Source organism: Daphnia pulicaria, chromosome 6, assembly GCF_021234035.1.
Source record: "Daphnia pulicaria isolate SC F1-1A chromosome 6, SC_F0-13Bv2, whole genome shotgun sequence".
Classification (NCBI taxonomy): Eukaryota; Metazoa; Arthropoda; class Branchiopoda; order Diplostraca; family Daphniidae; genus Daphnia; species Daphnia pulicaria.
The window spans coordinates 7,284,046-7,307,622 of NC_060918.1; the positions used below are offsets into that span (position 1 = coordinate 7,284,046).

A 23,577-nucleotide genomic window follows, 5' to 3' on the forward strand; every position below is an offset into this window, starting at 1 on the left:
TACCAGTCCAAATTCGTAGATCAAAAATTTCAATGACACAGGGATAGGTTCAATTCATCTATAGGAATGATTCTGGATGAATTCCATTGAGAGTTTTTCAAAGTTGATCGCGTGTTTTTATTCGTGATGGTTACCAGTCCAAATTCAATGAACAAACATTTCTATCACTTTGAAGTGATTTTCTATTCATCCATTGGGACTGGGAGGGTAAATTTTCATTTTTGAATGTCAACGGCCATATCACGTAGAACGCACCTTGTCTCGTCAGCTCCCAGAAGTTAAGTTACGTCGAGTCCCGTTAGTACTTGGAAGGGTGACCGCTTGGTAATACGGGATGTCGTTGGCGATGAATAGTTTGTTTTCAATAACAAATTTCTTGAAATTTTTTTTCAATCACGATGATTACCAGTCCAAATTCGTAGATCAAAAATTTCAATGACACAGGGATAGCTTCAATTCATCTATAGGAATGATTCTGGATGAATTCCATTGAGAGTTTTTCAAAGTCTATCGCGTTTTTTTATTCGCGATGGTTACCAGTCCGAATTCAATGAACAAACATTTCAATCACTTTGAAGTGATTTTCTATTCATCCATTGGGACTGGGAGGGTAAATTTTTTATTTTTGAATGTCAACGGCCATATCACGTAGAACGCACCTGGTCTCGTCAGCTCCCAGAAGTTAAGTTACGTCGAGTCCCGTTAGTACTTGGAAGGGTGACCGCTTGGGAATACGGGATGTCGTTGGCGATGAATAGTTTGTTTTCAATAACAAATTTCTTGAAATTTTTTTTCAATCACGATGGTTACCAGTCCAAATTCGTAGATCAAAAATTTCAATGACACAGGGATAGGTTCAATTCATCTATAGGAATGATTCTGGATGAATTCCATTGAGAGTTTTTCAAAGTTTATCGCGTTTTTTTATTCGCGATGGTTACCAGTCCAAATTCAATGAACAAACATTTCAATCACTTTGAAGTGATTTTCTATTCATCCATTGGGACTGGGAGGGTAAATTTTCATTTTTGAATGTCAACGGCCATATCACGTAGAACGCACCTTGTCTCGTCAGCTCCCAGAAGTTAAGTTACGTCGAGTCCCGTTAGTACTTGGAAGGGTGACCGCTTGGTAATACGGGATGTCGTTGGCGATGAATAGTTTGTTTTCAATAACAAATTTCTTGAAATTTTTTTTCAATCACGATGATTACCAGTCCAAATTCGTAGATCAAAAATTTCAATGACACAGGGATAGCTTCAATTCATCTATAGGAATGATTCTGGATGAATTCCATTGAGATTTTTTCAAAGTTTATCGCGTTTTATTATTCGCGATGGTTACCAGTCCAAATTCAATGAACAAACATTTCTATCACTTTAAAATGATTTTCTATTCATCCATTGGGACTGGGAGGGTAAATTTTCATTTTTGAATGTCAACGGCCATATCACGTAGAACGCACCTGGTCTCGTCAGCTCCCAGAAGTTAAGTTACGTCGAGTCCCGTTAGTACTTGGAAGGGTGACCGCTTGGGAATACGGGATGTCGTTGGCGATGAATAGTTTGTTTTCAATAACAAATTTCTTGAAATTTTTTTTCAATCACGATGGTTACCAGTCCAAATTCGTAGATCAAAAATTTCAATGACACAGGGATAGCTTCAATTCATCTATAGGAATGATTCTGGATGAATTCCATTGAGAGTTTTTCAAAGTCTATCGCGTTTTTTTATTCGCGATGGTTACCAGTCCGAATTCAATGAACAAACATTTCAATCACTTTGAAGTAATTTTCTATTCATCCATTGGGACTGGGAGGTTAAATTTTCGTTTTTGAATGTCAACGGCCATATCACGTAGAACGCACCTGGTCTCGTCAGCTCCCAGAAGTTAAGTTACGTCGAGTCCCGTTAGTACTTGGAAGGGTGACCGCTTGGGAATACGGGATGTCGTTGGCGATGAATAGTTTGTTTTCAATAACAAATTTCTTGAAATTTTTTTTCAATCACGATGGTTACCAGTCCAAATTCGTAGATCAAAAATTTCAATGACACAGGGATAGGTTCAATTCATCTATAGGAATGATTCTGGATGAATTCCATTGAGAGTTTTTCAAAGTTTATCGCGTTTTTTTATTCGCGATGGTTACCAGTCCAAATTCAATGAAAAAACATTTCAATCACTTTGAAGTGATTTTCTATTCATCCATTGGGACTGGGAGGGTAAATTTTTTATTTTTGAATGTCAACGGCCATATCACGTAGAACGCACCTGGTCTCGTCAGCTCCCAGAAGTTAAGTTACGTCGAGTCCCGTTAGTACTTGGAAGGGTGACCGCTTGGGAATACGGGATGTCGTTGGCGATGAATAGTTTGTTTTCAATAACAAATTTCTTGAAATTTTTTTTCAATCACGATGGTTACCAGTCCAAATTCGTAGATCAAAAATTTCAATGACACAGGGATAGGTTCAATTCATCTATAGGAATGATTCTGGATGAATTCCATTGAGAGTTTTTCAAAGTTGATCGCGTGTTTTTATTCGTGATGGTTACCAGTCCAAATTCAATGAACAAACATTTCTATCACTTTGAAGTGATTTTCTATTCATCCATTGGGACTGGGAGGGTAAATTTTCATTTTTGAATGTCAACGGCCATATCACGTAGAACGCACCTTGTCTCGTCAGCTCCCAGAAGTTAAGTTACGTCGAGTCCCGTTAGTACTTGGAAGGGTGACCGCTTGGTAATACGGGATGTCGTTGGCGATGAATAGTTTGTTTTCAATAACAAATTTCTTGAAATTTTTTTTCAATCACGATGATTACCAGTCCAAATTCGTAGATCAAAAATTTCAATGACACAGGGATAGCTTCAATTCATCTATAGGAATGATTCTGGATGAATTCCATTGAGAGTTTTTCAAAGTCTATCGCGTTTTTTTATTCGCGATGGTTACCAGTCCGAATTCAATGAACAAACATTTCAATCACTTTGAAGTGATTTTCTATTCATCCATTGGGACTGGGAGGGTAAATTTTTTATTTTTGAATGTCAACGGCCATATCACGTAGAACGCACCTGGTCTCGTCAGCTCCCAGAAGTTAAGTTACGTCGAGTCCCGTTAGTACTTGGAAGGGTGACCGCTTGGGAATACGGGATGTCGTTGGCGATGAATAGTTTGTTTTCAATAACAAATTTCTTGAAATTTTTTTTCAATCACGATGGTTACCAGTCCAAATTCGTAGATCAAAAATTTCAATGACACAGGGATAGGTTCAATTCATCTATAGGAATGATTCTGGATGAATTCCATTGAGAGTTTTTCAAAGTTTATCGCGTTTTTTTATTCGCGATGGTTACCAGTCCAAATTCAATGAACAAACATTTCAATCACTTTGAAGTGATTTTCTATTCATCCATTGGGACTGGGAGGGTAAATTTTTTATTTTTGAATGTCAACGGCCATATCACGTAGAACGCACCTGGTCTCGTCAGCTCCCAGAAGTTAAGTTACGTCGAGTCCCGTTAGTACTTGGAAGGGTGACCGCTTGGGAATACGGGATGTCGTTGGCGATGAATAGTTTGTTTTCAATAACAAATTTCTTGAAATTTTTTTTCAATCACGATGGTTACCAGTCCAAATTCGTAGATCAAAAATTTCAATGACACAGGGATAGGTTCAATTCATCTATAGGAATGATTCTGGATGAATTCCATTGAGAGTTTTTCAAAGTTGATCGCGTGTTTTTATTCGTGATGGTTACCAGTCCAAATTCAATGAACAAACATTTCTATCACTTTGAAGTGATTTTCTATTCATCCATTGGGACTGGGAGGGTAAATTTTCATTTTTGAATGTCAACGGCCATATCACGTAGAACGCACCTTGTCTCGTCAGCTCCCAGAAGTTAAGTTACGTCGAGTCCCGTTAGTACTTGGAAGGGTGACCGCTTGGTAATACGGGATGTCGTTGGCGATGAATAGTTTGTTTTCAATAACAAATTTCTTGAAATTTTTTTTCAATCACGATGATTACCAGTCCAAATTCGTAGATCAAAAATTTCAATGACACAGGGATAGCTTCAATTCATCTATAGGAATGATTCTGGATGAATTCCATTGAGAGTTTTTCAAAGTCTATCGCGTTTTTTTATTCGCGATGGTTACCAGTCCGAATTCAATGAACAAACATTTCAATCACTTTGAAGTGATTTTCTATTCATCCATTGGGACTGGGAGGGTAAATTTTTTATTTTTGAATGTCAACGGCCATATCACGTAGAACGCACCTGGTCTCGTCAGCTCCCAGAAGTTAAGTTACGTCGAGTCCCGTTAGTACTTGGAAGGGTGACCGCTTGGGAATACGGGATGTCGTTGGCGATGAATAGTTTGTTTTCAATAACAAATTTCTTGAAATTTTTTTTCAATCACGATGGTTACCAGTCCAAATTCGTAGATCAAAAATTTCAATGACACAGGGATAGGTTCAATTCATCTATAGGAATGATTCTGGATGAATTCCATTGAGAGTTTTTCAAAGTTTATCGCGTTTTTTTATTCGCGATGGTTACCAGTCCAAATTCAATGAACAAACATTTCAATCACTTTGAAGTGATTTTCTATTCATCCATTGGGACTGGGAGGGTAAATTTTCATTTTTGAATGTCAACGGCCATATCACGTAGAACGCACCTTGTCTCGTCAGCTCCCAGAAGTTAAGTTACGTCGAGTCCCGTTAGTACTTGGAAGGGTGACCGCTTGGTAATACGGGATGTCGTTGGCGATGAATAGTTTGTTTTCAATAACAAATTTCTTGAAATTTTTTTTCAATCACGATGATTACCAGTCCAAATTCGTAGATCAAAAATTTCAATGACACAGGGATAGCTTCAATTCATCTATAGGAATGATTCTGGATGAATTCCATTGAGATTTTTTCAAAGTTTATCGCGTTTTATTATTCGCGATGGTTACCAGTCCAAATTCAATGAACAAACATTTCTATCACTTTAAAATGATTTTCTATTCATCCATTGGGACTGGGAGGGTAAATTTTCATTTTTGAATGTCAACGGCCATATCACGTAGAACGCACCTGGTCTCGTCAGCTCCCAGAAGTTAAGTTACGTCGAGTCCCGTTAGTACTTGGAAGGGTGACCGCTTGGGAATACGGGATGTCGTTGGCGATGAATAGTTTGTTTTCAATAACAAATTTCTTGAAATTTTTTTTCAATCACGATGGTTACCAGTCCAAATTCGTAGATCAAAAATTTCAATGACACAGGGATAGGTTCAATTCATCTATAGGAATGATTCTGGATGAATTCCATTGAGAGTTTTTCAAAGTTGATCGCGTGTTTTTATTCGTGATGGTTACCAGTCCAAATTCAATGAACAAACATTTCTATCACTTTGAAGTGATTTTCTATTCATCCATTGGGACTGGGAGGGTAAATTTTCATTTTTGAATGTCAACGGCCATATCACGTAGAACGCACCTTGTCTCGTCAGCTCCCAGAAGTTAAGTTACGTCGAGTCCCGTTAGTACTTGGAAGGGTGACCGCTTGGTAATACGGGATGTCGTTGGCGATGAATAGTTTGTTTTCAATAACAAATTTCTTGAAATTTTTTTTCAATCACGATGATTACCAGTCCAAATTCGTAGATCAAAAATTTCAATGACACAGGGATAGCTTCAATTCATCTATAGGAATGATTCTGGATGAATTCCATTGAGAGTTTTTCAAAGTCTATCGCGTTTTTTTATTCGCGATGGTTACCAGTCCGAATTCAATGAACAAACATTTCAATCACTTTGAAGTGATTTTCTATTCATCCATTGGGACTGGGAGGGTAAATTTTTTATTTTTGAATGTCAACGGCCATATCACGTAGAACGCACCTGGTCTCGTCAGCTCCCAGAAGTTAAGTTACGTCGAGTCCCGTTAGTACTTGGAAGGGTGACCGCTTGGGAATACGGGATGTCGTTGGCGATGAATAGTTTGTTTTCAATAACAAATTTCTTGAAATTTTTTTTCAATCACGATGGTTACCAGTCCAAATTCGTAGATCAAAAATTTCAATGACACAGGGATAGGTTCAATTCATCTATAGGAATGATTCTGGATGAATTCCATTGAGAGTTTTTCAAAGTTTATCGCGTTTTTTTATTCGCGATGGTTACCAGTCCAAATTCAATGAACAAACATTTCAATCACTTTGAAGTGATTTTCTATTCATCCATTGGGACTGGGAGGGTAAATTTTTTATTTTTGAATGTCAACGGCCATATCACGTAGAACGCACCTGGTCTCGTCAGCTCCCAGAAGTTAAGTTACGTCGAGTCCCGTTAGTACTTGGAAGGGTGACCGCTTGGGAATACGGGATGTCGTTGGCGATGAATAGTTTGTTTTCAATAACAAATTTCTTGAAATTTTTTTTCAATCACGATGGTTACCAGTCCAAATTCGTAGATCAAAAATTTCAATGACACAGGGATAGGTTCAATTCATCTATAGGAATGATTCTGGATGAATTCCATTGAGAGTTTTTCAAAGTTGATCGCGTGTTTTTATTCGTGATGGTTACCAGTCCAAATTCAATGAACAAACATTTCTATCACTTTGAAGTGATTTTCTATTCATCCATTGGGACTGGGAGGGTAAATTTTCATTTTTGAATGTCAACGGCCATATCACGTAGAACGCACCTTGTCTCGTCAGCTCCCAGAAGTTAAGTTACGTCGAGTCCCGTTAGTACTTGGAAGGGTGACCGCTTGGTAATACGGGATGTCGTTGGCGATGAATAGTTTGTTTTCAATAACAAATTTCTTGAAATTTTTTTTCAATCACGATGATTACCAGTCCAAATTCGTAGATCAAAAATTTCAATGACACAGGGATAGCTTCAATTCATCTATAGGAATGATTCTGGATGAATTCCATTGAGAGTTTTTCAAAGTCTATCGCGTTTTTTTATTCGCGATGGTTACCAGTCCGAATTCAATGAACAAACATTTCAATCACTTTGAAGTGATTTTCTATTCATCCATTGGGACTGGGAGGGTAAATTTTTTATTTTTGAATGTCAACGGCCATATCACGTAGAACGCACCTGGTCTCGTCAGCTCCCAGAAGTTAAGTTACGTCGAGTCCCGTTAGTACTTGGAAGGGTGACCGCTTGGGAATACGGGATGTCGTTGGCGATGAATAGTTTGTTTTCAATAACAAATTTCTTGAAATTTTTTTTCAATCACGATGGTTACCAGTCCAAATTCGTAGATCAAAAATTTCAATGACACAGGGATAGGTTCAATTCATCTATAGGAATGATTCTGGATGAATTCCATTGAGAGTTTTTCAAAGTTTATCGCGTTTTTTTATTCGCGATGGTTACCAGTCCAAATTCAATGAACAAACATTTCAATCACTTTGAAGTGATTTTCTATTCATCCATTGGGACTGGGAGGGTAAATTTTCATTTTTGAATGTCAACGGCCATATCACGTAGAACGCACCTTGTCTCGTCAGCTCCCAGAAGTTAAGTTACGTCGAGTCCCGTTAGTACTTGGAAGGGTGACCGCTTGGTAATACGGGATGTCGTTGGCGATGAATAGTTTGTTTTCAATAACAAATTTCTTGAAATTTTTTTTCAATCACGATGATTACCAGTCCAAATTCGTAGATCAAAAATTTCAATGACACAGGGATAGCTTCAATTCATCTATAGGAATGATTCTGGATGAATTCCATTGAGATTTTTTCAAAGTTTATCGCGTTTTATTATTCGCGATGGTTACCAGTCCAAATTCAATGAACAAACATTTCTATCACTTTAAAATGATTTTCTATTCATCCATTGGGACTGGGAGGGTAAATTTTCATTTTTGAATGTCAACGGCCATATCACGTAGAACGCACCTGGTCTCGTCAGCTCCCAGAAGTTAAGTTACGTCGAGTCCCGTTAGTACTTGGAAGGGTGACCGCTTGGGAATACGGGATGTCGTTGGCGATGAATAGTTTGTTTTCAATAACAAATTTCTTGAAATTTTTTTTCAATCACGATGGTTACCAGTCCAAATTCGTAGATCAAAAATTTCAATGACACAGGGATAGCTTCAATTCATCTATAGGAATGATTCTGGATGAATTCCATTGAGAGTTTTTCAAAGTCTATCGCGTTTTTTTATTCGCGATGGTTACCAGTCCGAATTCAATGAACAAACATTTCAATCACTTTGAAGTAATTTTCTATTCATCCATTGGGACTGGGAGGTTAAATTTTCGTTTTTGAATGTCAACGGCCATATCACGTAGAACGCACCTGGTCTCGTCAGCTCCCAGAAGTTAAGTTACGTCGAGTCCCGTTAGTACTTGGAAGGGTGACCGCTTGGGAATACGGGATGTCGTTGGCGATGAATAGTTTGTTTTCAATAACAAATTTCTTGAAATTTTTTTTCAATCACGATGGTTACCAGTCCAAATTCGTAGATCAAAAATTTCAATGACACAGGGATAGGTTCAATTCATCTATAGGAATGATTCTGGATGAATTCCATTGAGAGTTTTTCAAAGTTGATCGCGTGTTTTTATTCGTGATGGTTACCAGTCCAAATTCAATGAACAAACATTTCTATCACTTTGAAGTGATTTTCTATTCATCCATTGGGACTGGGAGGGTAAATTTTCATTTTTGAATGTCAACGGCCATATCACGTAGAACGCACCTTGTCTCGTCAGCTCCCAGAAGTTAAGTTACGTCGAGTCCCGTTAGTACTTGGAAGGGTGACCGCTTGGTAATACGGGATGTCGTTGGCGATGAATAGTTTGTTTTCAATAACAAATTTCTTGAAATTTTTTTTCAATCACGATGATTACCAGTCCAAATTCGTAGATCAAAAATTTCAATGACACAGGGATAGCTTCAATTCATCTATAGGAATGATTCTGGATGAATTCCATTGAGAGTTTTTCAAAGTCTATCGCGTTTTTTTATTCGCGATGGTTACCAGTCCGAATTCAATGAACAAACATTTCAATCACTTTGAAGTGATTTTCTATTCATCCATTGGGACTGGGAGGGTAAATTTTTTATTTTTGAATGTCAACGGCCATATCACGTAGAACGCACCTGGTCTCGTCAGCTCCCAGAAGTTAAGTTACGTCGAGTCCCGTTAGTACTTGGAAGGGTGACCGCTTGGGAATACGGGATGTCGTTGGCGATGAATAGTTTGTTTTCAATAACAAATTTCTTGAAATTTTTTTTCAATCACGATGGTTACCAGTCCAAATTCGTAGATCAAAAATTTCAATGACACAGGGATAGGTTCAATTCATCTATAGGAATGATTCTGGATGAATTCCATTGAGAGTTTTTCAAAGTTTATCGCGTTTTTTTATTCGCGATGGTTACCAGTCCAAATTCAATGAACAAACATTTCAATCACTTTGAAGTGATTTTCTATTCATCCATTGGGACTGGGAGGGTAAATTTTTTATTTTTGAATGTCAACGGCCATATCACGTAGAACGCACCTGGTCTCGTCAGCTCCCAGAAGTTAAGTTACGTCGAGTCCCGTTAGTACTTGGAAGGGTGACCGCTTGGGAATACGGGATGTCGTTGGCGATGAATAGTTTGTTTTCAATAACAAATTTCTTGAAATTTTTTTTCAATCACGATGGTTACCAGTCCAAATTCGTAGATCAAAAATTTCAATGACACAGGGATAGGTTCAATTCATCTATAGGAATGATTCTGGATGAATTCCATTGAGAGTTTTTCAAAGTTTATCGCGTTTTTTTATTCGCGATGGTTACCAGTCCAAATTCAATGAACAAACATTTCAATCACTTTGAAGTGATTTTCTATTCATCCATTGGGACTGGGAGGGTAAATTTTTTATTTTTGAATGTCAACGGCCATATCACGTAGAACGCACCTGGTCTCGTCAGCTCCCAGAAGTTAAGTTACGTCGAGTCCCGTTAGTACTTGGAAGGGTGACCGCTTGGGAATACGGGATGTCGTTGGCGATGAATAGTTTGTTTTCAATAACAAATTTCTTGAAATTTTTTTTCAATCACGATGGTTACCAGTCCAAATTCGTAGATCAAAAATTTCAATGACACAGGGATAGGTTCAATTCATCTATAGGAATGATTCTGGATGAATTCCATTGAGAGTTTTTCAAAGTTGATCGCGTTTTTTTATTCGCGATGGTTACCAGTCCAAATTCAATGAACAAACATTTCAATCACTTTGAAGTGATTTTCTATTCATCCATTGGGACTGGGAGGGTAAATTTTTTATTTTTGAATGTCAACGGCCATATCACGTAGAACGCACCTGGTCTCGTCAGCTCCCAGAAGTTAAGTTACGTCGAGTCCCGTTAGTACTTGGAAGGGTGACCGCTTGGGAATACGGGATGTCGTTGGCGATGAATAGTTTGTTTTCAATAACAAATTTCTTGAAATTTTTTTTCAATCACGATGGTTACCAGTCCAAATTCGTAGATCAAAAATTTCAATGACACAGGGATAGGTTCAATTCATCTATAGGAATGATTCTGGATGAATTCCATTGAGAGTTTTTCAAAGTTTATCGCGTTTTTTTATTCGCGATGGTTACCAGTCCAAATTCAATGAACAAACATTTCAATCACTTTGAAGTGATTTTCTATTCATCCATTGGGACTGGGAGGGTAAATTTTCATTTTTGAATGTCAACGGCCATATCACGTAGAACGCACCTTGTCTCGTCAGCTCCCAGAAGTTAAGTTACGTCGAGTCCCGTTAGTACTTGGAAGGGTGACCGCTTGGTAATACGGGATGTCGTTGGCGATGAATAGTTTGTTTTCAATAACAAATTTCTTGAAATTTTTTTTCAATCACGATGATTACCAGTCCAAATTCGTAGATCAAAAATTTCAATGACACAGGGATAGCTTCAATTCATCTATAGGAATGATTCTGGATGAATTCCATTGAGATTTTTTCAAAGTTTATCGCGTTTTATTATTCGCGATGGTTACCAGTCCAAATTCAATGAACAAACATTTCTATCACTTTAAAATGATTTTCTATTCATCCATTGGGACTGGGAGGGTAAATTTTCATTTTTGAATGTCAACGGCCATATCACGTAGAACGCACCTGGTCTCGTCAGCTCCCAGAAGTTAAGTTACGTCGAGTCCCGTTAGTACTTGGAAGGGTGACCGCTTGGGAATACGGGATGTCGTTGGCGATGAATAGTTTGTTTTCAATAACAAATTTCTTGAAATTTTTTTTCAATCACGATGGTTACCAGTCCAAATTCGTAGATCAAAAATTTCAATGACACAGGGATAGCTTCAATTCATCTATAGGAATGATTCTGGATGAATTCCATTGAGAGTTTTTCAAAGTCTATCGCGTTTTTTTATTCGCGATGGTTACCAGTCCGAATTCAATGAACAAACATTTCAATCACTTTGAAGTAATTTTCTATTCATCCATTGGGACTGGGAGGTTAAATTTTCGTTTTTGAATGTCAACGGCCATATCACGTAGAACGCACCTGGTCTCGTCAGCTCCCAGAAGTTAAGTTACGTCGAGTCCCGTTAGTACTTGGAAGGGTGACCGCTTGGGAATACGTGATGTCGTTGGCGATGAATAGTTTGTTTTCAATAACAAATTTCTTGAAATTTTTTTTCAATCACGATGGTTACCAGTCCAAATTCGTAGATCAAAAATTTCAATGACACAGGGATAGGTTCAATTCATCTATAGGAATGATTCTGGATGAATTCCATTGAGAGTTTTTCAAAGTTTATCGCGTTTTTTTATTCGCGATGGTTACCAGTCCAAATTCAATGAACAAACATTTCTATCACTTTGAAGTGATTTTCTATTCATCCATTGGGACTGGGAGGGTAAATTTTCATTTTTGAATGTCAACGGCCATATCACGTAGAACGCACCTTGTCTCGTCAGCTCCCAGAAGTTAAGTTACGTCGAGTCCCGTTAGTACTTGGAAGGGTGACCGCTTGGGAATACGGGATGTCGTTGGCGATGAATAGTTTGTTTTCAATAACAAATTTCTTGAAATTTTTTTTCAATCACGATGATTACCAGTCCAAATTCGTAGATCAAAAATTTCAATGACACAGGGATAGCTTCAATTCATCTATAGGAATGATTCTGGATGAATTCCATTGAGATTTTTTCAAAGTTTATCGCGTTTTATTATTCGCGATGGTTACCAGTCCAAATTCAATGAACAAACATTTCTATCACTTTGAAGTGATTTTCTATTCATCCATTGGGACTGGGAGGGTAAATTTTCATTTTTGAATGTCAACGGCCATATCACGTAGAACGCACCTGGTCTCGTCAGCTCCCAGAAGTTAAGTTACGTCGAGTCCCGTTAGTACTTGGAAGGGTGACCGCTTGGGAATACGGGATGTCGTTGGCGATGAATAGTTTGTTTTCAATAACAAATTTCTTGAAATTTTTTTTCAATCACGATGGTTACCAGTCCAAATTCGTAGATCAAAAATTTCAATGACACAGGGATAGCTTCAATTCATCTATAGGAATGATTCTGGATGAATTCCATTGAGAGTTTTTCAAAGTCTATCGCGTTTTTTTATTCGCGATGGTTACCAGTCCGAATTCAATGAACAAACATTTCAATCACTTTGAAGTGATTTTCTATTCATCCATTGGTACTGGGAGGGTAATTTTTTTATTTTTGAATGTCAACGGCCATATCACGTAGAACGCACCTGGTCTCGTCAGCTCCCAGAAGTTAAGTTACGTCGAGTCCCGTTAGTACTTGGAAGGGTGACCGCTTGGGAATACGGGATGTCGTTGGCGATGAATAGTTTGTTTTCAATAACAAATTTCTTGAAATTTTTTTTCAATCACGATGGTTACCAGTCCAAATTCGTAGATCAAAAATTTCAATGACACAGGGATAGGTTCAATTCATCTATAGGAATGATTCTGGATGAATTCCATTGAGAGTTTTTCAAAGTTTATCGCGTTTTTTTATTCGCGATGGTTACCAGTCCAAATTCAATGAACAAACATTTCAATCACTTTGAAGTGATTTTCTATTCATCCATTGGGACTGGGAGGGTAAATTTTTTATTTTTGAATGTCAACGGCCATATCACGTAGAACGCACCTGGTCTCGTCAGCTCCCAGAAGTTAAGTTACGTCGAGTCCCGTTAGTACTTGGAAGGGTGACCGCTTGGGAATACGGGATGTCGTTGGCGATGAATAGTTTGTTTTCAATAACAAATTTCTTGAAATTTTTTTTCAATCACGATGGTTACCAGTCCAAATTCGTAGATCAAAAATTTCAATGACACAGGGATAGGTTCAATTCATCTATAGGAATGATTCTGGATGAATTCCATTGAGAGTTTTTCAAAGTTGATCGCGTGTTTTTATTCGTGATGGTTACCAGTCCAAATTCAATGAACAAACATTTCTATCACTTTGAAGTGATTTTCTATTCATCCATTGGGACTGGGAGGGTAAATTTTCATTTTTGAATGTCAACGGCCATATCACGTAGAACGCACCTTGTCTCGTCAGCTCCCAGAAGTTAAGTTACGTCGAGTCCCGTTAGTACTTGGAAGGGTGACCGCTTGGTAATACGGGATGTCGTTGGCGATGAATAGTTTGTTTTCAATAACAAATTTCTTGAAATTTTTTTTCAATCACGATGATTACCAGTCCAAATTCGTAGATCAAAAATTTCAATGACACAGGGATAGCTTCAATTCATCTATAGGAATGATTCTGGATGAATTCCATTGAGAGTTTTTCAAAGTCTATCGCGTTTTTTTATTCGCGATGGTTACCAGTCCGAATTCAATGAACAAACATTTCAATCACTTTGAAGTGATTTTCTATTCATCCATTGGGACTGGGAGGGTAAATTTTTTATTTTTGAATGTCAACGGCCATATCACGTAGAACGCACCTGGTCTCGTCAGCTCCCAGAAGTTAAGTTACGTCGAGTCCCGTTAGTACTTGGAAGGGTGACCGCTTGGGAATACGGGATGTCGTTGGCGATGAATAGTTTGTTTTCAATAACAAATTTCTTGAAATTTTTTTTCAATCACGATGGTTACCAGTCCAAATTCGTAGATCAAAAATTTCAATGACACAGGGATAGGTTCAATTCATCTATAGGAATGATTCTGGATGAATTCCATTGAGAGTTTTTCAAAGTTTATCGCGTTTTTTTATTCGCGATGGTTACCAGTCCAAATTCAATGAACAAACATTTCAATCACTTTGAAGTGATTTTCTATTCATCCATTGGGACTGGGAGGGTAAATTTTTTATTTTTGAATGTCAACGGCCATATCACGTAGAACGCACCTGGTCTCGTCAGCTCCCAGAAGTTAAGTTACGTCGAGTCCCGTTAGTACTTGGAAGGGTGACCGCTTGGGAATACGGGATGTCGTTGGCGATGAATAGTTTGTTTTCAATAACAAATTTCTTGAAATTTTTTTTCAATCACGATGGTTACCAGTCCAAATTCGTAGATCAAAAATTTCAATGACACAGGGATAGGTTCAATTCATCTATAGGAATGATTCTGGATGAATTCCATTGAGAGTTTTTCAAAGTTGATCGCGTGTTTTTATTCGTGATGGTTACCAGTCCAAATTCAATGAACAAACATTTCTATCACTTTGAAGTGATTTTCTATTCATCCATTGGGACTGGGAGGGTAAATTTTCATTTTTGAATGTCAACGGCCATATCACGTAGAACGCACCTTGTCTCGTCAGCTCCCAGAAGTTAAGTTACGTCGAGTCCCGTTAGTACTTGGAAGGGTGACCGCTTGGTAATACGGGATGTCGTTGGCGATGAATAGTTTGTTTTCAATAACAAATTTCTTGAAATTTTTTTTCAATCACGATGATTACCAGTCCAAATTCGTAGATCAAAAATTTCAATGACACAGGGATAGCTTCAATTCATCTATAGGAATGATTCTGGATGAATTCCATTGAGAGTTTTTCAAAGTCTATCGCGTTTTTTTATTCGCGATGGTTACCAGTCCGAATTCAATGAACAAACATTTCAATCACTTTGAAGTGATTTTCTATTCATCCATTGGGACTGGGAGGGTAAATTTTTTATTTTTGAATGTCAACGGCCATATCACGTAGAACGCACCTGGTCTCGTCAGCTCCCAGAAGTTAAGTTACGTCGAGTCCCGTTAGTACTTGGAAGGGTGACCGCTTGGGAATACGGGATGTCGTTGGCGATGAATAGTTTGTTTTCAATAACAAATTTCTTGAAATTTTTTTTCAATCACGATGGTTACCAGTCCAAATTCGTAGATCAAAAATTTCAATGACACAGGGATAGGTTCAATTCATCTATAGGAATGATTCTGGATGAATTCCATTGAGAGTTTTTCAAAGTTTATCGCGTTTTTTTATTCGCGATGGTTACCAGTCCAAATTCAATGAACAAACATTTCAATCACTTTGAAGTGATTTTCTATTCATCCATTGGGACTGGGAGGGTAAATTTTTTATTTTTGAATGTCAACGGCCATATCACGTAGAACGCACCTGGTCTCGTCAGCTCCCAGAAGTTAAGTTACGTCGAGTCCCGTTAGTACTTGGAAGGGTGACCGCTTGGGAATACGGGATGTCGTTGGCGATGAATAGTTTGTTTTCAATAACAAATTTCTTGAAATTTTTTTTCAATCACGATGGTTACCAGTCCAAATTCGTAGATCAAAAATTTCAATGACACAGGGATAGGTTCAATTCATCTATAGGAATGATTCTGGATGAATTCCATTGAGAGTTTTTCAAAGTTGATCGCGTGTTTTTATTCGTGATGGTTACCAGTCCAAATTCAATGAACAAACATTTCTATCACTTTGAAGTGATTTTCTATTCATCCATTGGGACTGGGAGGGTAAATTTTCATTTTTGAATGTCAACGGCCATATCACGTAGAACGCACCTTGTCTCGTCAGCTCCCAGAAGTTAAGTTACGTCGAGTCCCGTTAGTACTTGGAAGGGTGACCGCTTGGTAATACGGGATGTCGTTGGCGATGAATAGTTTGTTTTCAATAACAAATTTCTTGAAATTTTTTTTCAATCACGATGATTACCAGTCCAAATTCGTAGATCAAAAATTTCAATGACACAGGGATAGCTTCAATTCATCTATAGGAATGATTCTGGATGAATTCCATTGAGAGTTTTTCAAAGTCTATCGCGTTTTTTTATTCGCGATGGTTACCAGTCCGAATTCAATGAACAAACATTTCAATCACTTTGAAGTGATTTTCTATTCATCCATTGGGACTGGGAGGGTAAATTTTTTATTTTTGAATGTCAACGGCCATATCACGTAGAACGCACCTGGTCTCGTCAGCTCCCAGAAGTTAAGTTACGTCGAGTCCCGTTAGTACTTGGAAGGGTGACCGCTTGGGAATACGGGATGTCGTTGGCGATGAATAGTTTTTTTTCAATAACAAATTTCTTGAAATTTTTTTTCAATCACGATGGTTACCAGTCCAAATTCGTAGATCAAAAATTTCAATGACACAGGGATAGGTTCAATTCATCTATAGGAATGATTCTGGATGAATTCCATTGAGAGTTTTTCAAAGTTTATCGCGTTTTTTTATTCGCGATGGTTACCAGTCCAAATTCAATGAACAAACATTTCAATCACTTTGAAGTGATTTTCTATTCATCCATTGGGACTGGGAGGGTAAATTTTTTATTTTTGAATGTCAACGGCCATATCACGTAGAACGCACCTGGTCTCGTCAGCTCCCAGAAGTTAAGTTACGTCGAGTCCCGTTAATACTTGGAAGGGTGACCGCTTGGGAATACGGGATGTCGTTGGCGATGAATAGTTTGTTTTCAATAACAAATTTCTTGAAATTTTTTTTCAATCACGATGGTTACCAGTCCAAATTCGTAGATCAAAAATTTCAATGACACAGGGATAGGTTCAATTCATCTATAGGAATGATTCTGGATGAATTCCATTGAGAGTTTTTCAAAGTTGATCGCGTTTTTTTATTCGCGATGGTTACCAGTCCAAATTCAATGAACAAACATTTCAATCACTTTGAAGTGATTTTCTATTCATCCATTGGGACTGGGAGGGTAAATTTTTTATTTTTGAATGTCAACGGCCATATCACGTAGAACGCACCTGGTCTCGTCAGCTCCCAGAAGTTAAGTTACGTCGAGTCCCGTTAGTACTTGGAAGGGTGACCGCTTGGGAATACGGGATGTCGTTGGCGATGAATAGTTTTTTTTCAATAACAAATTTCTTGAAATTTTTTTTCAATCACGATGGTTACCAGTCCAAATTCGTAGATCAAAAATTTCAATGACACAGGGATAGGTTCAATTCATCTATAGGAATGATTCTGGATGAATTCCATTGAGAGTTTTTCAAAGTTTATCGCGTTTTTTTATTCGCGATGGTTACCAGTCCAAATTCAATGAACAAACATTTCAATCACTTTGAAGTGATTTTCTATTCATCCATTGGGACTGGGAGGGTAAATTTTTTATTTTTGAATGTCAACGGCCATATCACGTAGAACGCACCTGGTCTCGTCAGCTCCCAGAAGTTAAGTTACGTCGAGTCCCGTTAATACTTGGAAGGGTGACCGCTTGGGAATACGGGATGTCGTTGGCGATGAATAGTTTGTTTTCAATAACAAATTTCTTGAAATTTTTTTTCAATCACGATGGTTACCAGTCCAAATTCGTAGATCAAAAATTTCAATGACACAGGGATAGGTTCAATTCATCTATAGGAATGATTCTGGATGAATTCCATTGAGAGTTTTTCAAAGTTGATCGCGTTTTTTTATTCGCGATGGTTACCAGTCCAAATTCAATGAACAAACATTTCAATCACTTTGAAGTGATTTTCTATTCATCCATTGGGACTGGGAGGGTAAATTTTTTATTTTTGAATGTCAACGGCCATATCACGTAGAACGCACCTGGTCTCGTCAGCTCCCAGAAGTTAAGTTACGTCGAGTCCCGTTAGTACTTGGAAGGGTGACCGCTTGGGAATACGGGATGTCGTTGGCGATGAATAGTTTGTTTTCAATAACAAATTTCTTGAAATTTTTTTTCAATCACGATGGTTACCAGTCCAAATTCGTAGATCAAAAATTTCAATGACACAGGGATAGGTTCAATTCATCTATAGGAATGATTCTGGATGAATTCCATTGAGAGTTTTTCAAAGTTGATCGCGTGTTTTTATTCGTGATGGTTACCAGTCCAAATTCAATGAACAAACATTTCTATCACTTTGAAGTGATTTTCTATTCATCCATTGGGACTGGGAGGGTAAATTTTCATTTTTGAATGTCAACGGCCATATCACGTAGAACGCACCTTGTCTCGTCAGCTCCCAGAAGTTAAGTTACGTCGAGTCCCGTTAGTACTTGGAAGGGTGACCGCTTGGGAATACGGGATGTCGTTGGCGATGAATAGTTTGTTTTCAATAACAAATTTCTTGAAATTTTTTTTCAATCACGATGATTACCAGTCCAAATTCGTAGATCAAAAATTTCAATGATACAGGGATAGCTTCAATTCATCTATAGGAATGATTCTGGATGAATTCCATTGAGATTTTTTCAAAGTTTATCGCGTTTTATTATTCGCGATGGTTACCAGTCCAAATTCAATGAACAAACATTTCTATCACTTTAAAATGATTTTCTATTCATCCATTGGGACTGGGAGGGTAAATTTTCATTTTTGAATGTCAACGGCCATATCACGTAGAACGCACCTGGTCTCGTCAGCTCCCAGAAGTTAAGTTACGTCGAGTCCCGTTAGTACTTGGAAGGGTGACCGCTTGGGAATACGGGATGTCGTTGGCGATGAATAGTTTGTTTTCAATAACAAATTTCTTGAAATTTTTTTTCAATCACGATGGTTACCAGTCCAAATTCGTAGATCAAAAATTTCAATGACACAGGGATAGCTTCAATTCATCTATAGGAATGATTCTGGATGAATTCCATTGAGAGTTTTTCAAAGTTTATCGCGTTTTTTTATTCGCGATGGTTACCAGTCCAAATTCAATGAACAAACATTTCAATCACTTTGAAGTGATTTTCTATTCATCCATTGGGACTGGGAGGGTAAATTTTTTATTTTTGAATGTCAACGGCCATATCACGTAGAACGCACCTGGTCTCGTCAGCTCCCAGAAGTTAAGTTACGTCGAGTCCCGTTAGTACTTGGAAGGGTGACCGCTTGGGAATACGGGATGTCGTTGGCGATGAATAGTTTGTTTTCAATAACAAATTTCTTGAAATTTTTTTTCAATCACGATGGTTACCAGTCCAAATTCGTAGATCAAAAATTTCAATGACACAGGGATAGGTTCAATTCATCTATAGGAATGATTCTGGATGAATTCCATTGAGAGTTTTTCAAAGTTGATCGCGTGTTTTTATTCGTGATGGTTACCAGTCCAAATTCAATGAACAAACATTTCTATCACTTTGAAGTGATTTTCTATTCATCCATTGGGACTGGGAGGGTAAATTTTCATTTTTGAATGTCAACGGCCATATCACGTAGAACGCACCTTGTCTCGTCAGCTCCCAGAAGTTAAGTTACGTCGAGTCCCGTTAGTACTTGGAAGGGTGACCGCTTGGTAATACGGGATGTCGTTGGCGATGAATAGTTTGTTTTCAATAACAAATTTCTTGAAATTTTTTTTCAATCACGATGATTACCAGTCCAAATTCGTAGATCAAAAATTTCAATGACACAGGGATAGCTTCAATTCATCTATAGGAATGATTCTGGATGAATTCCATTGAGATTTTTTCAAAGTTTATCGCGTTTTATTATTCGCGATGGTTACCAGTCCAAATTCAATGAACAAACATTTCTATCACTTTAAAATGATTTTCTATTCATCCATTGGGACTGGGAGGGTAAATTTTCATTTTTGAATGTCAACGGCCATATCACGTAGAACGCACCTGGTCTCGTCAGCTCCCAGAAGTTAAGTTACGTCGAGTCCCGTTAGTACTTGGAAGGGTGACCGCTTGGGAATACGGGATGTCGTTGGCGATGAATAGTTTGTTTTCAATAACAAATTTCTTGAAATTTTTTTTCAATCACGATGGTTACCAGTCCAAATTCGTAGATCAAAAATTTCAATGACACAGGGATAGCTTCAATTCATCTATAGGAATGATTCTGGATGAATTCCATTGAGAGTTTTTCAAAGTCTATCGCGTTTTTTTATTCGCGATGGTTACCAGTCCAAATTCAATGAACAAACATTTCTATCACTTTGAAGTGATTTTCTATTCATCCATTGGGACTGGGAGGGTAAATTTTCATTTTTGAATGTCAACGGCCATATCACGTAGAACGCACCTTGTCTCGTCAGCTCCCAGAAGTTAAGTTACGTCGAGTCCCGTTAGTACTTGGAAGGGTGACCGCTTGGGAATACGGGATGTCGTTGGCGATGAATAGTTTGTTTTCAATAACAAATTTCTTGAAATTTTTTTTCAATCACGATGATTACCAGTCCAAATTCGTAGATCAAAAATTTCAATGACACAGGGATAGCTTCAATTCATCTATAGGAATGATTCTGGATGAATTCCATTGAGATTTTTTCAAAGTTTATCGCGTTTTATTATTCGCGATGGTTACCAGTCCAAATTCAATGAACAAACATTTCTATCACTTTGAAGTGATTTTCTATTCATCCATTGGGGCTGGGAGGGTAAATTTTCATTTTTGAATGTCAACGGCCATATCACGTAGAACGCACCTGGTCTCGTCAGCTCCCAGAAGTTAAGTTACGTCGAGTCCCGTTAGTACTTGGAAGGGTGACCGCTTGGGAATACGGGATGTCGTTGGCGATGAATAGTTTGTTTTCAATAACAAATTTCTTGAAATTTTTTTTCAATCACGATGGTTACCAGTCCAAATTCGTAGATCAAAAATTTCAATGACACAGGGATAGCTTCAATTCATCTATAGGAATGATTCTGGATGAATTCCATTGAGAGTTTTTCAAAGTCTATCGCGTTTTTTTATTCGCGATGGTTACCAGTCCGAATTCAATGAACAAACATTTCAATCACTTTGAAGTGATTTTCTATTCATCCATTGGGACTGGGAGGGTAAATTTTTTATTTTTGAATGTCAACGGCCATATCACGTAGAACGCACCTGGTCTCGTCAGCTCCCAGAAGTTAAATTACGTCGAGTCCCGTTAGTACTTGGAAGGGTGACCGCTTGGGAATACGGGATGTCGTTGGCGATGAATAGTTTGTTTTCAATAACAAATTTCTTGAAATTTTTTTTCAATCACGATGGTTACCAGTCCAAATTCGTAGATCAAAAATTTCAATGACACAGGGATAGGTTCAATTCATCTATAGGAATGATTCTGGATGAATTCCATTGAGAGTTTTTCAAAGTTTATCGCGTTTTTTTATTCGCGATGGTTACCAGTCCAAATTCAATGAACAAACATTTCAATCACTTTGAAGTGATTTTCTATTCATCCATTGGGACTGGGAGGGTAAATTTTTTATTTTTGAATGTCAACGGCCATATCACGTAGAACGCACCTGGTCTCGTCAGCTCCCAGAAGTTAAGTTACGTCGAGTCCCGTTAGTACTTGGAAGGGTGACCGCTTGGGAATACGGGATGTCGTTGGCGATGAATAGTTTGTTTTCAATAACAAATTTCTTGAAATTTTTTTTCAATCACGATGGTTACCAGTCCAAATTCGTAGATCAAAAATTTCAATGACACAGGGATAGGTTCAATTCATCTATAGGAATGATTCTGGATGAATTCCATTGAGAGTTTTTCAAAGTTGATCGCGTGTTTTTATTCGTGATGGTTACCAGTCCAAATTCAATGAACAAACATTTCTATCACTTTGAAGTGATTTTCTATTCATCCATTGGGACTGGGAGGGTAAATTTTCATTTTTGAATGTCAACGGCCATATCACGTAGAACGCACCTTGTCTCGTCAGCTCCCAGAAGTTAAGTTACGTCGAGTCCCGTTAGTACTTGGAAGGGTGACCGCTTGGTAATACGGGATGTCGTTGGCGATGAATAGTTTGTTTTCAATAACAAATTTCTTGAAATTTTTTTTCAATCACGATGATTACCAGTCCAAATTCGTAGATCAAAAATTTCAATGACACAGGGATAGCTTCAATTCATCTATAGGAATGATTCTGGATGAATTCCATTGAGAGTTTTTCAAAGTCTATCGCGTTTTTTTATTCGCGATGGTTACCAGTCCGAATTCAATGAACAAACATTTCAATCACTTTGAAGTGATTTTCTATTCATCCATTGGGACTGGGAGGGTAAATTTTTTATTTTTGAATGTCAACGGCCATATCACGTAGAACGCACCTGGTCTCGTCAGCTCCCAGAAGTTAAGTTACGTCGAGTCCCGTTAGTACTTGGAAGGGTGACCGCTTGGGAATACGGGATGTCGTTGGCGATGAATAGTTTGTTTTCAATAACAAATTTCTTGAAATTTTTTTTCAATCACGATGGTTACCAGTCCAAATTCGTAGATCAAAAATTTCAATGACACAGGGATAGGTTCAATTCATCTATAGGAATGATTCTGGATGAATTCCATTGAGAGTTTTTCAAAGTTTATCGCGTTTTTTTATTCGCGATGGTTACCAGTCCAAATTCAATGAACAAACATTTCAATCACTTTGAAGTGATTTTCTATTCATCCATTGGGACTGGGAGGGTAAATTTTTTATTTTTGAATGTCAACGGCCATATCACGTAGAACGCACCTGGTCTCGTCAGCTCCCAGAAGTTAAGTTACGTCGAGTCCCGTTAGTACTTGGAAGGGTGACCGCTTGGGAATACGGGATGTCGTTGGCGATGAATAGTTTGTTTTCAATAACAAATTTCTTGAAATTTTTTTTCAATCACGATGGTTACCAGTCCAAATTCGTAGATCAAAAATTTCAATGACACAGGGATAGGTTCAATTCATCTATAGGAATGATTCTGGATGAATTCCATTGAGAGTTTTTCAAAGTTGATCGCGTTTTTTTATTCGCGATGGTTACCAGTCCAAATTCAATGAACAAACATTTCAATCACTTTGAAGTGATTTTCTATTCATCCATTGGGACTGGGAGGGTAAATTTTTTATTTTTGAATGTCAACGGCCATATCACGTAGAACGCACCTGGTCTCGTCAGCTCCCAGAAGTTAAGTTACGTCGAGTCCCGTTAGTACTTGGAAGGGTGACCGCTTGGGAATACGGGATGTCGTTGGCGATGAATAGTTTGTTTTCAATAACAAATTTCTTGAAATTTTTTTTCAATCACGATGGTTACCAGTCCAAATTCGTAGATCAAAAATTTCAATGACACAGGGATAGGTTCAATTCATCTATAGGAATGATTCTGGATGAATTCCATTGAGAGTTTTTCAAAGTTGATCGCGTGTTTTTATTCGTGATGGTTACCAGTCCAAATTCAATGAACAAACATTTCTATCACTTTGAA

General features: G+C 37.9%; 1 non-coding gene and 57 pseudogenes across 1 annotated transcript; all 58 read left to right on the forward strand.

The window, feature by feature from the left end:
- Window positions 1-227: 227 nt before the first annotated feature.
- On the forward strand, window positions 228-346 carry LOC124345903 (annotated as a pseudogene).
- A 285-nt stretch (window positions 347-631) lies between these two features.
- Window positions 632-750, forward strand: LOC124346503 (annotated as a pseudogene).
- A 284-nt stretch (window positions 751-1,034) lies between these two features.
- On the forward strand, window positions 1,035-1,153 carry LOC124345904 (annotated as a pseudogene).
- Window positions 1,154-1,437: 284 nt separating this feature from the next.
- On the forward strand, window positions 1,438-1,556 carry LOC124346504 (annotated as a pseudogene).
- A 284-nt stretch (window positions 1,557-1,840) lies between these two features.
- On the forward strand, window positions 1,841-1,959 carry LOC124346505 (annotated as a pseudogene).
- Window positions 1,960-2,244: 285 nt separating this feature from the next.
- Window positions 2,245-2,363, forward strand: LOC124346507 (annotated as a pseudogene).
- Window positions 2,364-2,647: 284 nt separating this feature from the next.
- LOC124345905 lies at window positions 2,648-2,766 on the forward strand (annotated as a pseudogene).
- A 285-nt stretch (window positions 2,767-3,051) lies between these two features.
- Window positions 3,052-3,170, forward strand: LOC124346508 (annotated as a pseudogene).
- Window positions 3,171-3,455: 285 nt separating this feature from the next.
- On the forward strand, window positions 3,456-3,574 carry LOC124346509 (annotated as a pseudogene).
- A 284-nt stretch (window positions 3,575-3,858) lies between these two features.
- On the forward strand, window positions 3,859-3,977 carry LOC124345908 (annotated as a pseudogene).
- A 285-nt stretch (window positions 3,978-4,262) lies between these two features.
- On the forward strand, window positions 4,263-4,381 carry LOC124346510 (annotated as a pseudogene).
- Window positions 4,382-4,665: 284 nt separating this feature from the next.
- On the forward strand, window positions 4,666-4,784 carry LOC124345909 (annotated as a pseudogene).
- A 284-nt stretch (window positions 4,785-5,068) lies between these two features.
- On the forward strand, window positions 5,069-5,187 carry LOC124346511 (annotated as a pseudogene).
- A 284-nt stretch (window positions 5,188-5,471) lies between these two features.
- Window positions 5,472-5,590, forward strand: LOC124345910 (annotated as a pseudogene).
- A 285-nt stretch (window positions 5,591-5,875) lies between these two features.
- Window positions 5,876-5,994, forward strand: LOC124346512 (annotated as a pseudogene).
- A 285-nt stretch (window positions 5,995-6,279) lies between these two features.
- LOC124346514 lies at window positions 6,280-6,398 on the forward strand (annotated as a pseudogene).
- A 284-nt stretch (window positions 6,399-6,682) lies between these two features.
- On the forward strand, window positions 6,683-6,801 carry LOC124345911 (annotated as a pseudogene).
- A 285-nt stretch (window positions 6,802-7,086) lies between these two features.
- On the forward strand, window positions 7,087-7,205 carry LOC124346515 (annotated as a pseudogene).
- Window positions 7,206-7,489: 284 nt separating this feature from the next.
- Window positions 7,490-7,608, forward strand: LOC124345912 (annotated as a pseudogene).
- A 284-nt stretch (window positions 7,609-7,892) lies between these two features.
- LOC124346516 lies at window positions 7,893-8,011 on the forward strand (annotated as a pseudogene).
- A 284-nt stretch (window positions 8,012-8,295) lies between these two features.
- LOC124346517 lies at window positions 8,296-8,414 on the forward strand (annotated as a pseudogene).
- Window positions 8,415-8,698: 284 nt separating this feature from the next.
- On the forward strand, window positions 8,699-8,817 carry LOC124345913 (annotated as a pseudogene).
- A 285-nt stretch (window positions 8,818-9,102) lies between these two features.
- Window positions 9,103-9,221, forward strand: LOC124346519 (annotated as a pseudogene).
- Window positions 9,222-9,506: 285 nt separating this feature from the next.
- Window positions 9,507-9,625, forward strand: LOC124346520 (annotated as a pseudogene).
- A 285-nt stretch (window positions 9,626-9,910) lies between these two features.
- LOC124346521 lies at window positions 9,911-10,029 on the forward strand (annotated as a pseudogene).
- A 285-nt stretch (window positions 10,030-10,314) lies between these two features.
- On the forward strand, window positions 10,315-10,433 carry LOC124346522 (annotated as a pseudogene).
- A 284-nt stretch (window positions 10,434-10,717) lies between these two features.
- LOC124345914 lies at window positions 10,718-10,836 on the forward strand (annotated as a pseudogene).
- Window positions 10,837-11,120: 284 nt separating this feature from the next.
- On the forward strand, window positions 11,121-11,239 carry LOC124346523 (annotated as a pseudogene).
- A 284-nt stretch (window positions 11,240-11,523) lies between these two features.
- Window positions 11,524-11,642, forward strand: LOC124346443. The gene has a single exon (XR_006919934.1). It is a non-coding gene; the product is annotated as a 5S ribosomal RNA (ribosomal RNA).
- A 284-nt stretch (window positions 11,643-11,926) lies between these two features.
- Window positions 11,927-12,045, forward strand: LOC124345520 (annotated as a pseudogene).
- A 284-nt stretch (window positions 12,046-12,329) lies between these two features.
- LOC124346524 lies at window positions 12,330-12,448 on the forward strand (annotated as a pseudogene).
- A 285-nt stretch (window positions 12,449-12,733) lies between these two features.
- On the forward strand, window positions 12,734-12,852 carry LOC124346525 (annotated as a pseudogene).
- Window positions 12,853-13,137: 285 nt separating this feature from the next.
- LOC124346526 lies at window positions 13,138-13,256 on the forward strand (annotated as a pseudogene).
- Window positions 13,257-13,540: 284 nt separating this feature from the next.
- LOC124345915 lies at window positions 13,541-13,659 on the forward strand (annotated as a pseudogene).
- A 285-nt stretch (window positions 13,660-13,944) lies between these two features.
- Window positions 13,945-14,063, forward strand: LOC124346527 (annotated as a pseudogene).
- Window positions 14,064-14,348: 285 nt separating this feature from the next.
- LOC124346528 lies at window positions 14,349-14,467 on the forward strand (annotated as a pseudogene).
- A 284-nt stretch (window positions 14,468-14,751) lies between these two features.
- Window positions 14,752-14,870, forward strand: LOC124345916 (annotated as a pseudogene).
- Window positions 14,871-15,155: 285 nt separating this feature from the next.
- LOC124346531 lies at window positions 15,156-15,274 on the forward strand (annotated as a pseudogene).
- Window positions 15,275-15,559: 285 nt separating this feature from the next.
- Window positions 15,560-15,678, forward strand: LOC124346532 (annotated as a pseudogene).
- Window positions 15,679-15,962: 284 nt separating this feature from the next.
- Window positions 15,963-16,081, forward strand: LOC124345917 (annotated as a pseudogene).
- Window positions 16,082-16,366: 285 nt separating this feature from the next.
- Window positions 16,367-16,485, forward strand: LOC124346533 (annotated as a pseudogene).
- A 285-nt stretch (window positions 16,486-16,770) lies between these two features.
- On the forward strand, window positions 16,771-16,889 carry LOC124344845 (annotated as a pseudogene).
- Window positions 16,890-17,174: 285 nt separating this feature from the next.
- On the forward strand, window positions 17,175-17,293 carry LOC124346534 (annotated as a pseudogene).
- Window positions 17,294-17,578: 285 nt separating this feature from the next.
- LOC124344846 lies at window positions 17,579-17,697 on the forward strand (annotated as a pseudogene).
- Window positions 17,698-17,982: 285 nt separating this feature from the next.
- LOC124346535 lies at window positions 17,983-18,101 on the forward strand (annotated as a pseudogene).
- Window positions 18,102-18,385: 284 nt separating this feature from the next.
- Window positions 18,386-18,504, forward strand: LOC124345522 (annotated as a pseudogene).
- Window positions 18,505-18,788: 284 nt separating this feature from the next.
- Window positions 18,789-18,907, forward strand: LOC124346536 (annotated as a pseudogene).
- A 285-nt stretch (window positions 18,908-19,192) lies between these two features.
- Window positions 19,193-19,311, forward strand: LOC124346537 (annotated as a pseudogene).
- Window positions 19,312-19,595: 284 nt separating this feature from the next.
- LOC124345919 lies at window positions 19,596-19,714 on the forward strand (annotated as a pseudogene).
- A 284-nt stretch (window positions 19,715-19,998) lies between these two features.
- LOC124346538 lies at window positions 19,999-20,117 on the forward strand (annotated as a pseudogene).
- A 284-nt stretch (window positions 20,118-20,401) lies between these two features.
- On the forward strand, window positions 20,402-20,520 carry LOC124345523 (annotated as a pseudogene).
- Window positions 20,521-20,804: 284 nt separating this feature from the next.
- LOC124346539 lies at window positions 20,805-20,923 on the forward strand (annotated as a pseudogene).
- A 285-nt stretch (window positions 20,924-21,208) lies between these two features.
- On the forward strand, window positions 21,209-21,327 carry LOC124344674 (annotated as a pseudogene).
- A 285-nt stretch (window positions 21,328-21,612) lies between these two features.
- Window positions 21,613-21,731, forward strand: LOC124346540 (annotated as a pseudogene).
- Window positions 21,732-22,015: 284 nt separating this feature from the next.
- LOC124345920 lies at window positions 22,016-22,134 on the forward strand (annotated as a pseudogene).
- A 285-nt stretch (window positions 22,135-22,419) lies between these two features.
- On the forward strand, window positions 22,420-22,538 carry LOC124346542 (annotated as a pseudogene).
- Window positions 22,539-22,823: 285 nt separating this feature from the next.
- LOC124346543 lies at window positions 22,824-22,942 on the forward strand (annotated as a pseudogene).
- Window positions 22,943-23,227: 285 nt separating this feature from the next.
- On the forward strand, window positions 23,228-23,346 carry LOC124346544 (annotated as a pseudogene).
- The last annotated feature ends 231 nt before the right edge of the window (window positions 23,347-23,577 follow it).